General features: G+C 47.0%; 1 protein-coding gene across 2 annotated transcripts in view; it reads left to right on the top strand.

Moving 5' to 3' along the window:
- Positions 1-3,954: 3,954 nt before the first annotated feature.
- ELMO2 (engulfment and cell motility 2) overlaps positions 3,955-16,780 on the top strand; it is a 133,608-nt gene continuing 120,782 nt past the window's right edge. For both annotated transcript variants that reach the window (XM_077459209.1, XM_077459208.1), the window contains exon 1: positions 3,955-4,098. The gene's annotated coding sequence lies outside the window, so the exon portion shown is untranslated. The remainder of the gene's footprint in view (positions 4,099-16,780) is intronic.

Genomic DNA, 16,780 nt, shown 5'->3' with positions numbered 1-16,780 from the left:
GTGCATCCTCTGTGTACTCTGGACATGTCCCTGGGTCTCCATCCCTTCTAATCTATCCCATGTATCCTCTGTGTTCTCTGGACATGTCTCTGTGCCTCCATCCCTTCTAATCTACCCCATGTATCCTCTGTGTACTCTGGACATGTCCCTGGGCCTCCATCCCTTCTAATCTATCCCATGTATCCTCTGTGTACTCTGGACATGTCCCTGGGCCTCCATCCCTTCTAATCTATCCCATGTATCCTCTGTGTACTCTGGACTTGTCTCTGGGCCTCCATCCTTTCTAATCTAGAACCCCCAAGAGAGAAGGGGGTTCTTGTCCCCAAGAGAGAAGGGGGTCCCTGTCCCCAAGAGAGAAGGGGGTCCCTGTCCCAAGGAGAGAAGGGGGTTCCTGTCCCCAGGAGAGAAGGGGGTCCCTGTCCCCAGGAGAGAAGGGGACCCCTGTCCTCAGGAGAGAAGGGGGCCCCTTTCCTCAGGAGAGAAGGGGGTCCCTGTCCCCAGGGGAGAAGGGGGCCCCGTGTCCTCAGGGGAGAGAAGGTTTCCCTGTCCTCAGGGGGGAGGAGGGGGGTCTCTGTCTTAGGGGGAGGGGGTCCCTGTCCTCAGAGGGGGGGAAGGGGTTCCCTCTCCTGGGGGTCCCTGTTCTCGGGAAAGATGGAGTGGGATATGGGATGGTCTCACTTACCATGACATGCAGGTCCCTCATTTATGCCCGTCTGGGCTCCCTCCAGCAGCGCAGATGGGTGATCAGCATATCCCCAGGGAGCACAGCTACGGCTTGACAATCTGGCAGCAATTGATGGGTACAGTGGCTGTGTTTGATAGCACAGTGGTGGCAATTTATGGGCACAGTTGTTGCGTTTGATGGGCATAGTGAGCCAGCGTTTGCTGGGCACGGTGAGGCGGTGTTCGCTGGGCACAGTGAGGCGTTTGCTGGGCACAGTGAGGCGGCATTTTTTGGGTGCAGTGAGGTGTTTGCTGGGCACAGTGAGGCATTTTCTGGGCATGGTGAGGTGGCGTTTGTTGGGCACAGTGAGGTGGGGTTTGCTGGGCACAGTGAGGGGCATTTTTTGGGCACAGTGAGGCATTTGCTGGTCACAGTGAGGTGGCATTTTTTGGGCTCAGTGAGGCGTTTGCTGGGCGCAGTGAGACGGCATTTTGGGCGCAGTGAGGCGTTTGCTGGGCGCAGTGAGGTGGCGATTTTTGGGCGCAGTGAGGTGGTGTTTGCTGGGCACAGTGAGGCGGCGATTTCTGGGCGCAGTGAGGTGGCGTTTGCTGGGTGCAGTGAGGCGGCGATTTCTGGTCGCAGTGAGGCGGCGATTTCTGGGCACAATGAGGCGGCGTTTGCGGGGCACAGTGAGGCGGCATTGTTGGGCGCAGTGAGGTGGCGATTTCTGGGCACAATGAGGCGGCGTTTGCGGGGCACAGTGAGGCGGCATTTTTTGGGCACAGTGAGGTGGCGATTTCTGGGCACAGTGAGGCGGCGTTTGTGGGGCACAGTGAGGCGTATTTATTGGCAGAACAATGTACTGTATATGTAGTCAGTGCTATGCATGGGGCCCCCTGCCCCCTCTCCAAGCTCCGCCCCCCTCTCCAAGCTCCGCTCTATCTCTCCCTCCCAGCAACTCTCCGCCCGCTTGAGTCCATAATTTTTGTCGACCGCTGAACAAATATCCCGCGCATGCGCTAATAACAGCTTGAAGCCATCATTTTTCTTGACCAGTGAAGTGAAGTCTCCGCCCACTTGAGTCTAGAATTTTTCTCCACCGTGAAAATAAATATACTGCGCATGCTCTGTTAATGTCAGGGAATTGGCGCATGCGCGGTAAAGGCCCGCCGTCAGCTGTTTCAGTGACGGAGCTGCACCGGAAGTGACGGGGTGAGCTGTTTTCATAAGTCGCAGGAAATTTTACAACACCGGTCGGCACTGCTCCTGACAGTTTCCTGGCTGATTGCTTTGATGTTTTTTTTTTTCGTTTTTTTTACAGGGCATCATTGTGACCCAGTGGGCTGGGAGGCAATTGTGCCCTGGGCTGCTCTGATGCCCTGTAAAAAAGGGCACACTGCTCTTGCCAGAAGCGAACAGCCAGGAAACTGTCAGCCCAGTCTGGCCCCACTCCACGCTCGCCCTCAACTAATTTCCACTCGCCAAATGTGAGCAGGCGAGTGGAAATTTTGAGGGCTGCTAAACCTTTCACACAAACCAATCAATATACACTTATTGGTATTTATTTTTTATTTTTACTAAAGACATGTAGCGGAATACATTTTGGCCAAACTTTATTAAGAGATTTGTTTTTTATTGGATGTTTAACCACTTCAGGAACGTCCCTCAGAAGGAGGGGGATCGCGTGCGTGCCCGTGCTTTCGGCGCGATCCCGATGTGCTCATTTCACCCGGACACGCCGCATCTCCGATCGGCAGGAGGGCTCTGTGATTGGCCCTCCTGATCACATGACGGCCGTGTCCAATCACAGCCGTCATGTGATGTAAACACAGAGCTGGTTGTTAGGCAATTGGCTCTCCTCTCGTCACACAGTAGTTGTCGGTGAGGAGAGCGGATCGCTGCAGCCGGCTGGTGATCAGTGAGTATGAGCTGTTTTCACATGTCCCCCACATATGTCCCAGTAAAATCACATGTCCCAGTGATTATCCGCACACATATGTCCGTGATCACCTGTGCACATCTGTGCATGATCATCTGCGTACATCTGATCACACGAACCAATTATTATACACTTAGCGTAATTTTTTTTTTTAACAAAAACATGTAGCAGAATACATTTTGGCTTCAATTTATGACAAAATTCGATTTTATTAGATTTCTTTTAAAATAGAAAGAAGAAAATATTGTTTTTTTTCCAAATTTCCGCTCTTTTTTCACTTATATTGCAAAAAATAAAAAACTGAGTTGTAAATAAATACCACCAAAAGAAAGCTCTATTTGTGCAAACAAAATGATAAAAACACATTTATGTACAGCGTAGCATGATTGCGCATTTGTCATTGAAAGTGGGAGAGCGCTGAAAGCTGAAAATTGGGCTGGGAAGGAAGGGGGGCGAAAGTGCCCAGTATTGTAGTAGTTAATAGCAGAAAGTAAAAAAATAAAAATTTTTTTTTTGTTTTTTTTTTCAAAATTGTGTCTTTTTCGTTTATATAATAAATAAATATAATTTAATATATAAAAATATAAAATATATATATATATATATATATATATATATATATATATATATATAAAAAAAATCAGAGGTGATCAAATAGCACAAAAAAAATAAAAAGCTCTATTTATGTGAAAAAAAATAGAACTTTAATTTGGGTACAGCGTCGCACGACAGCACAATTGTCAGTCAAGGTAACGCAGTGACCTATTGTAAAGAATGGCCTGGTCATGAAGGGGGGGGTAAAACCTTCCGGAGCTCAAGTGGTTAATGATGCGGTTCTGCTGCGATCGTCGTGTGACGCAACAAAAGGCAAATTTACAAAAAGTGCAACGTTTGTCTCCCAAAAAAGGAGCATGAGCTTCTTTTTTTGGGGGAGACAAAAATCCCATGAAGTGTACGGGCTTCTCTATGTGCGACCCACGAAATCGCTCAACAAAATCGATACGCGAACGTGTGAATGCACTCAAAGGTGTGATTTGGAATGGTATACACCCCCATATATATATATATATGCACATACATATAAATACTCCTGAAAGTTTGCAGTGCTACAGGCCAGGATAAGTGACAGTCCCCGGGCCATCCTGTGCTCCCAGCTCATACAGTCACTGCCCCCCATTCATTCATTCCTGCTGGGACCAGTCTGGCTGGCTCTCCCGCCGCGGTGAATTGTGGGTCGGCGAGCCCCTCTGCTCTGTCACTTTAACAAAAAAAAAAAAGTCAGACTCCTGGACTAACTCCAGGCCTAGGTGACGGAGACTGTAGCCAATGAGAGTGGACGGTCCGGCCGAGCCCCGCCCCGCCTTCCACTCGCAGTCCAGCCTGCGCCGCTGAGTGACAGCAGAGCTGCATCAATGAGCGCAGTGTCCAGGGAGAGCCCGCCTCCAGGGCGTTACCACGGCAACGGGACTGAAGGGAGCGGCGGAGCCGGGAAGAGGTAAGGGAGGCCTGGGGGGGATCAGACTTGGGGGGGATCCGGGTTACCTGCAGCGGGTGGCGGGGATGTCCCGGATTGTGGGGAGAGGGGCGGATCCGGACCGCATCATCGTTCTGTAGATCTACGTCTGAGGACAATAACGGCGATCAGAGGAGGAGTGCGGGGATCCTCGGGCACCGATCTACCGCCCCGGGATCCGGTCTGTGGATCCCCAAGATCCATGTGTTCGGGATGAGTCCCTGTATGGAGGAATCGTACTGTGATCGGACGGGGAGAAAGCTGGCCATACACCATACGATCTGATCGTACAATCTATGGAGGAGGGGGGCAGTCCTAATGGACTATGTTTAAGGGGGGGGGGGGGGCATTAAAAAGCCACACCAAATTTTTAGTGCCCCCCCTCCCCCCGCTTAAGCTGCATAGACAGCAGATGGGGCAACTTTGCAAAAAACCGATCGCTCCTGTCATCCCATCTACATAAGCCGGGGAGCGCCCCAAAACGCCACAATGCATGGCATCGTGGCAGATTGGTGCGGTAATTAGGGGGTTACAATCGGTGGTGCCGTGACACCTCCTTGCTGCCCCCTGAAAAACGATCCTAATGCAGATCGCTTTTCTGAGGTACGGCAGATAAGTTCTTCTCAGTCGGTGTCCCATCAGGTAGGTGGTGCCCAGGTGAGGGTAGATCTTAGGCAGAGTCACACTTATGTGATGCTGGAGATGCAGCGAATATTGTGTGTTTCCCGTGCTCCGGTTGCATCCATGCGATCTGCAGCGTCATTGTTATCTTAACGTCCCCCCAAAACCGATCGCACAATGCGATTGCCAGAATGGAATCACCCATGCGATGCGATTGCAGAAGAAATAAAAAGGCTCTGGCACCATTTTTGGTGACGGATGCGATTATAAACATACAAACTGCATGGCTGAAATCGCACCGTAGCGGCATCGCATGTGAACAAGAAAGCAGTGCGAATCACATTCTGTATGTACATCTCACCAGTGTGGACCCGGCCTGAGGTCTGACTCCTTCCTGTGCGTCTTTAGTGCTTTATGCATTTTGCAGATCTGCACTGCAGTCCATTTAACTTCTTCAGATCCGCACTATAGTCCAATGACGGCTACAGTGCGGATCTACTTTGCCAGGGGGGCACCGATAGATGTCCTCCGTGGCTCGAGCGACCTGCGTGCCCTGTGATCAGCGAGTCTATGAGATTCGGCTGATCGGAGTAAGGGGTCAGTCCCGACCCCCTTACCACCTGATCAACTGTCAGCCAATGACAGCTGATCATGTGATGTAAACAGAGCCGGTAATCGGATATTATTTCTCCTCTCACTGATAGCAGGATGAGAAAAAAAAAGCCAATCACTGGCTGCTGTCAGAGGGACATCCGTCCTGATCAAGGAGAGCTGCTGCCAGCTCATCTGTGCCACCTGCCAGTGCTACCGATCGGTGCTGCCCATCAGTGTCCCCTACCAGTGCCACCCATCAGTGCCGTCTTATCAGTGGCGCCTTATCTGTGCCCATCAGTGCCACCTATCAGTGCTGCTTTATCTGTGCCTATCAGTGCCATCTTACTAGTGGCTATCGTTACAGCCTATCAGTAACACCTATCAGTGCAACCCATCTGTGCCCATCAGTGCTGCCTTATCTGCACCCATCAGTGGTGCCTTATCTGTGCCTATCAGTGCAGCCAATCAGTGCAACCCATCAAGGCCCATCAGTGCCGCCTTATCTCTGCCTATTGTTGCAACCCATCAGTGCCATCTTATCAGTGCCCACCAGTGCCACCTCATCAGCACATATCAATGAAGGAGAAAAATTACTTGTTTGGAAAATTTTATAACAAACTATGAAATGTGATTTTTTTTTTTTCAACTTTTTTGTTTGTTTCGCAAAAAATAAAAACCCAGCTGTGATTAAATACCACCAAAAGAAAGCTCTATTTGGGGGGGAAAAATGCTAAAAATGTAGTTTTGGGTACAGTGTTGTATGACCGCGCAATTGTCATTCAAAGTGCGTCAGCGCTGAAAGCTGAAAATTGGTCTGGGCAGAAGGGGGGTTTAGGTGCCCAGTAAGCAAGTGGTTAACATGGTTTCCTATGGAACACGTTCTATAGTGCAAATCTGCAAAATGCAAAAAAAGAACAAAAAATGCCATAGATGTGAAACGGGCCTAAAGGAGATTGTACAATCGGATTGTATGATGTGTGGCCAGAATTTGGTGCCCGTTCACCAACACTCCACCAATCGGGGCTGTGTAGTAGAGCGGCCAGTCAAAGGCACATGACAGCCCGCCTGGAGTTTGCCAAAAGTCCCCTGAATAACTCTCAGACCATGAGAAACAAAATTCTCCGGTCTGATGAAACAAGGATTGAACTCTTTGGCCTGAATAGAAAGCATTGTGTCTGGAGGAAACCAGGCACCGCTATCACCTGGGCAATACCACCCCTACAGTGAAGCATGGTGGTAGCATCATGCTGTGGGAATGTTTTTTAGCGGCAGGAACTGGGAGACTAGTCAGGATCGAGGGAAAGATGAATGCAGCAATGTATAGAGACATCCTTGATGAAAACCTGCTCCAGAGCGCTCTGTACCTCGGACTGGGGTGAAGGTTCATCTTCCAGCAGGACAATGACTCTGAGAAAAACAGCCAGGATAATAAAGGAGTGGCTACAGGACAACTCTGTGCACGTCCTTGAGTGGTCCAGCCAGAGCCCAGACTGAACATCTCTGGAGAGATCTGGAAATGGCTGTACACCAACGCTCCCCGTCCAATCTGATGGAGCTTGGGAGGTCCTCCAAAGAAGACTGGGAGAAACTTCCCAAAAATAGGTGTGCCAGGCTTGGAGCATCGTATTAAAAAAAAATAAAGGCTGAGATAAACCTCCATGTTTAACCCCTTGCTGCCGACCGTACGCAGATGTGCGTCCTCGGCTTTCGGGGGGTTATACCAGGATGTTGCCCGCAGAACGGCGAAAACGTGATCTGAATACTTTGAAGTGCAAAGGAGGGATTGGAGGTCTTTTAGAATACCTGTCGCCACCTATCGCTGTCACAAGGGACGTTTACATTCCTTGTGACAGCAATAAAAATGATCACATTTTTTTTTTTAAACTATTTATTAATATTTAAATAAAGAAAATAAATAAGAAGAATTTTTTTTTTTAAAGCACCCCCGTCTCTGCGAGCTCGTGTAGTAAAGAAAATGCATACGGAAGTTGCGCCCGCATATGTAAACTGTGTTTAAATCACACATGTGAGTTATCGCTGCGATCGTCAGAGCGAGAACAATAATTCTAGCATTAGACCTCCTCTGTAACTCTAACCTGGTAACCGTCAAAAAAATTTAAAGCGTCACCTATGGAGTTTTTTAGGTACCGTCGTTTGTCGTCATTCCACGAGGGCGTGCAATTATAAAGCGTGACGTGTTTGGTATCTGTTTACTTGGCGTAACATCTTTCACATTATACAAAGAAATTGGGCTAACTTTACTGTTTTTTTTTTTTCCCAAAAAGTTGCGTTTAAAACAGCGCTGCACAAATACCGTGTGACATAAAATATTGCAACAATCGCCGTTTTATTCTCTAGATTCTCTGTGTGTATATATATATATATATATATATATATATATATATATATATATATATATATATATATATATATATATATATATATATATATATATATATATATATATATATATATATATATATATATATATATATATATATATTAATGTTTGGGGGTTCTACGTGATTTTCTAGCTTGTAAACACCAAATGCCAAAAATAGACTTAGTCATGAAAGGGTTATATCCCCATCCCCCTATAGATCAGGAGTGAAGTGTTCCCATATTTGATCATCTCATGGCTGATGACAGTTAACCTTTTCATTGCCTGAGGCAAAACAGATGTCCTGACTCCAGATGTCCCGACTCCAGATCATCCAACGGTTCCATGTATAAATAATAGATAACAGTTACCACGTTACTAGCCTAGGGCTGGTTGGTGTTCTCAGCAGATCAGTGCAATACTGAGGGGTGCGCTCTGTGATTGGCGAGTCTATGAGACTCACTGGATCACAGATCAGAGTAAGGGCTCGATCCCGACCCCTTACCACGTGATCAGCTGTCAGCCAATGACAGCTGATCACATGATGTCAACACAGCCAGTAATCAGCTATTTTTTCTCCTTGCGCTTAGGCCCCTTTCACACTGGGGCGGTTTTCAGGTGCTACAGCGCTAAAAATAGCGCCTGAAAAAACCGGCCCCTTTCACTCCAGTGTGAAAGGCGGAGGGCTTTCACGCTGGAGCTGTGCGCTGGCAGGATGGTGAGAAAATTCCTGCTAGCAGCATCTTTGGAGTGGTGAAGGCGCGGTGTATTTACCGCTCCTAAACTGCTCCTACCCATTGAAATCAGTGGGGCAGCATGGCTATACCGCCGGCAAAGCGCCGCTACAGCGGCGCTTTGCGGGCGGTTTTAACCCCTTTTTCGGCCACTAGCGGGGGGTAAAACCACCCCACTAGCGGCCACATACCGCTGCTAAAATGACGGTAAAGTGCGCTAAAAATAGCGGCGCTTTACCGCCGACGCCCGCACCGCCCCAGTGTGAAAGGGGCCTTGCAGTGCGAGGAGAAAAAAAAAAAAAGCCGATCACCGACAGCAGTGAGAGGGACCCGATCACTGCGAGCTTTCTCCAGTTCCTCAGTGCCCACCCGTGCCCCCTACAAGTGCTACCTAGCAGTAGGCCACAGTGCCGCCTACCAGTGCCATCTGTCAGTGCCTGAAGAACAGTGCTGCACATCAGTGCCATCTATCATTGGTACCTATCAGTGCCCATCCGTGCCGCCTTATCTGTGCCCATCAGTACCGACTTATCTGTCCCCATCAATGGCACCTTAACTGTGCCTATCAGTGCTGCCTCATCAGCGCATATCAATGAAGCAGAAAAATTACCTGTTTGCAAAATTTTATAACTATTAAACATAATTTTTTTTTTCTCCAAGATTTTCCATCTTTTTTTGTTTGTTCAGCAAAAAATAAAAATCCCAGCTGTGATTTAAATACCACCAAAAGAAAGCTCTATTTGTGGGAAAAAAATGATAAACATGTCATTTGGGTGCAGTGTTGTATGCCCGCGCAATTGTCATTCAAAGTGCGTCAGCGCTGAAATCTGAAAATTGGTCTGGGCAGGAGGGGGGTTTAAGTGCCCAGTAAGCAAGTGGTTAAAAAATGCAAGTGCTGCTGCCAGGAAAAGGTAGTGTTAAAAATGTGCTGTTAGTCACGTGTTTGAATAGCATTTATGGGCGTTTTTTAAATTTTTTTTGCCTTTTTTTTTACAATAAAAACACTCCCTACACTCCCACTCCCTATAGAATCGTTTTTACAGCTCATCAGCCTCTGCTCCTGGATGCACTGGCTGTTGTTTTTTTTTTTTTTCCCTCTTCTACTGCCCCTAAACGCTTATGTCTCCAAACACCTCTGACAGTTTATGTGTGCATGGACACATAGGCTAACATTGAGGGGCGTTTAGAGGCAGTTAAAAAAAAAAAAAAAAAAAAAAAAGTTTGACACCCCTAACCGCAGCTGTAAAAACGTCCTGTGTGCATGAGCCCTTAGATGTGGTGAGCGCATTCCTTTTCCATTTTGTGTTTTTTTTTTTTTTATTTTTTTTTTTTATTATTTATTTATTTATTTTCAGCCAGTGTGGATACAAAATAAATTAATTAAACAAAAATAAAATAAAACAAAATCGTTTTTTTTTTTTTTATTATTATTTAAATTAGATTTTTTTAATTTAAAATCAGATTTTTATTTTTATCAAATTTATTTTAATAAAATGCCTTTGGAGTAAAAAATCTATCTAACGATAGTTTTCTATTTAAGATGCATTAATAATTTGCTTTATTCAGCATGAAATGGAAAAATAAATGGTAAAGGAAGTGTGTTAGGACTATAGAATACTTTTCTGCTTTTCTCCAAAACATCAGGGAGGTGTTCTGTAGTCCACAGAACAGAGCAGGGCTCATAATAATTAGCAGAGCACACAGGAAGCTATCAGCTCATTGGATCTCTGGCAGGATTAACTTTTTTTTTTTTTTTTCGCACTTAATGAACAGATATAACAAAAGGGAGCAAAAAAGAAAAGTTCATTGTTGGGATTTATGTGCCTAACGGGTATATTAGGAGATTTAAATTGATTGATCACAAAATCTTCCAGCATGCCAGACAATACTTTACTATTGTCCTTGAAGGGGACTTTCCCCCGAAACCTTGTCCTGAAAAACGATATGTTAGTGCAAATAAAAAAAAAAAAAAAGTATAACTGCACTCCATTGTTTCTGAGACAATAGTTTACATACACTGTATTACCAAAAGTATTGGGACGCATACATTAAACCCACACTAATGGCATTCTAGTCTTAGGCTGGCCATACATTATACAATTTTCTTGTACAACTTTCCTTTAGATTTACCAAACCCATATAATATGAGGTCAAATCAAAACACTTTCAACTTTGATGCACTTAGATAGGCTCTTGCACTATGTGGTTGAAGGTAAATCTAAAGGAAATTGTATAGTGTATGACAGGGGTTGACAAATTTGCTTTGAATTTAGGAGCCAGTTAAAAAAGTTAGGAGCCAGTTTTTTTTTCAGCTCCCGGGGTAAGGCCACTCATTTTCACCCCCTATCCCTAACTCACAATGGAGCACCCAGTCAATAACTCCATTGAAACGCTGTTACATCAGGGGTATGGGCTGACCAGAAAGAGTAAGGCTGGCAACAGATGGAACTGGCTGGCACTGCCAGGTGGCACTGGTTGCCACTGGAAGGTACGTGGAACTGCCAGATGGCACCGACAGGTGACACTAGTTGGCATTGGCAGGTGACACTGGTTTGGTGATGGCAGGTGACACTGGTTTGGTGATGGCAGGTGACACTGGTTGGCGATGGCAGGTGGCCCTGGTTGGCGATGGCACTAGTTGTCACTGGCAGATGGCACTGATTGGCGGTGGCACTGGTTGGTGTTGGCAGGTGGCACTGATTGGCGGTGGCACTGGTTGGCAGGTGGCACTGGTTGGTGGCAGGTGGTATTGATTGGCGGTGGCACTGGTTGGCGCTGGCAGGTGGCACTGGTTGGCGGTGGCACTGGTTGGTGGCAGGTGGCATTGATTGGCGGTGGCACTGGTTGGCGATGGCAGGTGGCACTGGTTGGCGCTGGCAGGTGACACTGGTTGGTTGCAGGTGGTATTGATTGGAGGTGGCACTGGTTGGCACTGATTGGTGGCAGGTGGCACTGGCAGGTTTCACACAGAGCACTCTGTTACTGAAATGTAACAGAGGAGCTGGCAGGACCCTGCCGGGGTGTGAAACTGACAAGTAACAGAGAGGTGGATATGTCAGATTTCAGCCTGGGTGGGCGGGACCCGCCGGGGTGGGCGGGACTCAGCAGCTATCAAACACCAGCCAACGATTGGGCTGCTTAAGAAAAGGGGCGGGCCACATACACGTAGCGGCCCGCCCAGATCCCATTGGCTGGTGTTTGATAGCTTGCTGGGTCCCGCCCCCACCCCGGCCGGGTCCCGCCCACCCCGACATCAGGCTGACAGATCCTCCTCTCTCCATTGCGTGTCAGTTTCACACACAGCGCGGTGCTGCAGAGTGTGGAGGAGGGAGGAGGACGGCAGTCAGTGTTAATGCTGCTGCATGTCTGGGGCATCGATAGCGAGTCGGCTGGTGGCAGCTTAGGCGCCAGGTCGCGATTTCTGGTTGCATTGGCGACCTGGCGCCTGGGGTTTGTCGAGCCCTGGTGTATGACCAGTCTTAGTCCGTAGGGTTCAATATTGTGTTGGCCTACCCTTTGCAGCTATAACAGCTTCAACTCTTCAGTGAAGGCTCCACAAGGTTTAGGAGTGTGTCTATGGGAATGTTTGACCATTCTTCCAGAAGCGCTTTTGTGAGGTCAGGCGTTGATGTTGGATGAGAAGGCCTGGCTCGCAGTCTCCACTCATTCATCCCAAAGGTGTTCTATTGGGTTGAGGTCAGGACTGTGCAGGCCAGACAAGTTCCTCCACCTCCAAACTCGCTCATCCATGTCTTTATGGACCTTACTTTGAGCACTGGTCCGAGGGGGGGAATTATGGTGTGTGGTTGTTTTTCAGGGGTTGAGCTTGGCCACTTAGTTCCAATGAAGGGAACTCTTAAGCTGTCAGCATACCAAGACATTTTGGACAATTTAATTCTCCCAGCTTTGTGGGAACAGTTTTGGGATGGCCCCTTCCTGTTCCCAAATGACTGCACACCAGTGCACAAAGCAAGGTCCATAAAGACATGGATGTTGGGGTTGAAGGAACTTGACTGGCCTGCACAGAGTCCTGATCTCAAACTGATAGAACACCTTTAGGATGAATTGGAGCGGAAAACGCGTGAAGAGTTGAAGTTGTTATAGATGCAAAGGGAGGGCAACTCAATATTGAACCCTGCAGACTAAAGGCCCGTAGACATGATACGAAAATCAGAAGTAAAATTTCGTCCGATGAACGATCTGCCGCTTTTCGGATCGTTGGTACGGTGCTATCATTGGTACGGTGCTTTTGACAGCCCATTCTAGATTTTCATCCGATTAAAAGCTGGATGTGCAGACTACAACATTTTTGTTGGATGTGAACTCAACATCCGATTTTCGTTTAAATTTTTTATAATAAATAAAATCGTAAGAGCAAGACTACGCATGCTCAGAAACAAAAGGAATACATACAAAACTATTCAACACATGACTAATGAAGTTGTATTCTGTTGTATGAACATTTTCGTATGGTTAGTAACCTCTTCACTTTCAACATGAGACTAGCATGCAACAAAAAAAATGACAAACGGTCGTCTGTAAATCTGATCGCGTGTACGAGGCTTAAGACTGGAATGTCATTAACCACCTCTTTTCCACTCTATAGCAGAAAGACGTCTACAGCGCAGACCTAATTTGCCGGGAGGGCGTCCATAGGCATTCTCCCGTGCTCGAGCGGCCTGCGCGCCCCCTGCAGGCTGATCACAGATTGGAGTAAGGGGTCGATCCCGACCCCTTATCACGTGATCAGCTGTCAGCCAATGACAGCTGATCATGTGATGTAAACAGAGCCGGTAATCGGCTATTCTTCTCCTCACGCTGGTTGCTTGAGAAAAAAAAAAAGACGATCACCGGCGGCTGTGAGAGGGACCTCAGTCCCGATCGTGGAGAGGCTCTGCAGAGGCTTCTGTGCCACCTTCCAGTGCCCACAGTACCACCCATCAGTGCTCACAGTGTCACCTATAAATGTTACCAATCAGTGCCTCATCACCAGTGCTGCCTATTAATACCACCTACCAGTGCCCATCAGTGCTGTCTTATCAATGGCCATCAGTGCTGTCTCAGCAGTGCCCATCAGTGTCGCCTTATCTGTGCCCATCAGCGCCACCTACCTGTGCCATCCATCAATGCTGTCCTATCAGTGCTGTCTTATCAATGGCCATCAGTGCCGTCTTATCAGTGCCCATCAGTGTCGCCTTATCTGTGCCTATCAGTGCAGCCTCATCAGCGAATAACAATGAAGGAGAAAGATTACCCATTTGCAAAATTTTATAACAAACTATGAAATGTGTTTGTTTTTTTTTGTTTTTTTTAAAAACTTGTCTTTTTTTTGTTTGTTTAGCATCCAAAGAAAGCTCAATTTGTGTGAAAAAAATGCTAAAAATTTAATTTGAGTACAGTATAGCATGACCGCGTAATTGTCATTCAAATTGTGTCAGCGATGAAAGCTAAAAATTGCTCTGGGCAAGGGGGGGTTTAAGTGCCCAGTAAGCAAGAGGTTAAAGTTCATGTGTATGTAAAGGCAGGCGTCCCAATACTTTTGGTAATGTAGTGTGTGTGCGCATCCATGCATACAGTTCCTGGATCAATGTCAAGCAATCCCTTGGATGCCGGCAGTGATTGGAGAAGTGGAAGTAGCAGCCAATCGGAATCCATTCTAATCCTATATGACTAGTAAAATGGGGTCTGCTTTCTATAGATAAAGGCAGTTTGTACAGAATGGTTGCACTTTGTATCACCTCCTTGAATAATCGTGTGTGTGTGTGTGTGTGTGTGTGTGTATATATATATATATATATATATATATATATATATATATATATATATATATATATATATATATATATATATATATATATATATATATATATATGTGTGTACATACATACACACACACACACACAATTACCAGACCGTGATGAGATTATGGATTGTAAAGCTGCTCATACACTTTACAATCTGATTGTACAATCTCCTTCAGAGTTGTGTATTGTGAGCACCTATAGCAGCCGGACATAAGGACTCCTTCATGCTGAAACGCATGCACACTGATTTACGCTGTGTAGGGGCAGTGCAATGTCTTGTTTGAACACGTAGCATTGTTTACCTTTCTTCCCTTTTTTTTATTTTTTATTTTTTATTTTTTAACTTTATTAAGGCTTGTTTACACATGGTGGTAAAAAAACGAGGCGTTTGAGCTTTGTTTTTACCTCCTGCTGACCACCTACCTTAACCCAATACAGTGGCTAGAGGAGGTTGTACACATGCTGTGGCATATATTATACCTTTTGTCACGTTTGACAACCAGACTGAACCCATTCAAGTTAATGGGGCTGCACTGCAATCCGCCCTGCAGCTGCGATGCGGCGCGGTGGCTCCTTGTTTTGCAGGATTAAAGCAGATGGTCGCCCGGAAGGAGTTTCACCCTCTGTATTTGTCTTATTTATCGTTATCACCAAAAGCGAATGAAAAGCCCGAATTTTGGCTTGTGCCCAGAACAGAATAGAAGGGAAGTCATCCAATGAGGGCACTAATTCTGGTAACCCTGATGACAATCGGAGGTCCCCCTCACTTTGGAGGGATTTTCTCTCACTTCCTGTTTTGGCTATGGGACAGGAAGTGAAGGGAATTCTCCCCAATAGGACACAGATGGCACCAAAAACCGATGGGTTCTAAGGCAGGCCATATATTAACTCATTTTCTTTCCTTCAATCATGGGTTGAAGGACAGAAGATTGTTTGATTTCCCCCCATCAACACTGACTATAGCAGCACTATTGTGTTCTACCAGCAGGGAGCCTTCCCCACCGGCAGAATGCAATGATTACTGCCGGCGGTTATAGCCGACGACAGTGATCAGATGAAAACAACCCAACAGACTGGTTGTACTGAAGTCAATCAATGGATCCATTTTTGTATAACCAGCCTGCCCATAGATGAATCAAAATTTGGGTGGTTACCGGTGAACCGGACAAATTTGGATCTCTCTTTGGAGGGCTTAAAGAGGAAGTAAACCCTGATGAGTTTACTTCCTCTTTCGTTCCCTGCAAAGCATAATGGACTACTATGCATCGCATAGTAGTCCATTATGTGTCACTTACCTGACACAGGAGCCAGCGATGTCACCGCTGTCCCCTGTAGTTCCGAGCGTCCATCTTCTAGGTGGGTCTCCGTGGGTCTCGCTGCTCCGGCGCTGTGATTCGCCGGAGCAGCAATGACGTCACTCCCGCGCATGCGCACGGGAGCCGAGACGCGCGGCATTGCACAGCATCTTCGTCATCGACGATGCCCCGCTCAGTGCATCTGCGCATGCGCCGTAGATAGCGGTGCCCGTCTTCGGGCAAATATCTCCTAAACCGTATAGGTTTGGGACATATTTCTTGGACCCACAGGTAAGCCTTAATCTAGGCTTACCTGTATAGGTCAAAGTGGTTTGTAAGGGTTTACAACCACTTTAACCCTCTCTTACTGTATCCAAAATGAATTAAAAAAAGGTTTTACCTTTAGTTCTAACTTTAAAGTGGTTGTAAACCCCTACTTATACCCAGGGAAGTGTCTGACCTCAGGTGATACACAGAGAGGAAACAAATCCTCCTAAATAAGTTGTACCTGTTTATCTGCAGTCTTCTCTTCTCTACATCCCTTGAAAGTCCAGAACTTATAAGCTGGTTTGGGCGCTCAGAAAAAAGGGGGTGGGGAGCTGAAGTTACACTCTGCAGACCTCAGTGAGGAGAACTCTGAAAGATGATTGGAGGCAGGGCTGGTGCTACAGGCCACACTGCTGCCTAGAGCGCCCAGCCACTGGTGTTCCTACTCTTTTCTCTTTGCAGCGAACAACTAAGTCTCAGCATTAGCAGGCAGCCGCTGTTCTGATAGCACATAGTGTCAGAGGCACAGTGGCAGCGGAGGACTGTGACTGTGTCCTGACTCCTGAATATATGGAAGCAAGCAAACATTCATTGATGGGCATTTGTAGGCTGCATTATTGGGCACTGGTAGGTTACATTTGATGGGTGCTGGTAGGTTAGATTTGATGGGCGCTAGTGAGGTTGCATTTGATGGGTGCTGGTGAGGCTGCATTATTGGGCGCTGGTAGGTTACATTTGATGGGCGCTGGTGAGGCTGCATTTGATGGGCGCTGGTGAGGTTGCATTTGATGAGTGCTGGGGAGGCTGCATTTGATGGGCGCTGGGGAGGCTGCATTTGATGGGCGCTGGGGAGGCTGCATTTGATGGGCGCCCCAGCGCTGCATTTGATGGGCGCTGGTGAGGCTGCATTTGATGGGTGCAGGTGAGGCTGCATTTGATGGGCGCAGGTGAGGCTGCATTTGATGGGCG

The sequence above is a fragment of the Lithobates pipiens genome, unplaced genomic scaffold, assembly GCF_037356315.1.
Source record: "Lithobates pipiens isolate NorthernLeopardFrog02 unplaced genomic scaffold, aLitPip1_a1.2 Scaffold_28, whole genome shotgun sequence".
In the NCBI taxonomy this organism is placed as follows: domain Eukaryota; kingdom Metazoa; phylum Chordata; class Amphibia; order Anura; family Ranidae; genus Lithobates; species Lithobates pipiens.
The sequence above is the reverse complement of the archived record's forward strand: the minus strand, read 5'-3'. Positions and strand labels throughout refer to the sequence as shown.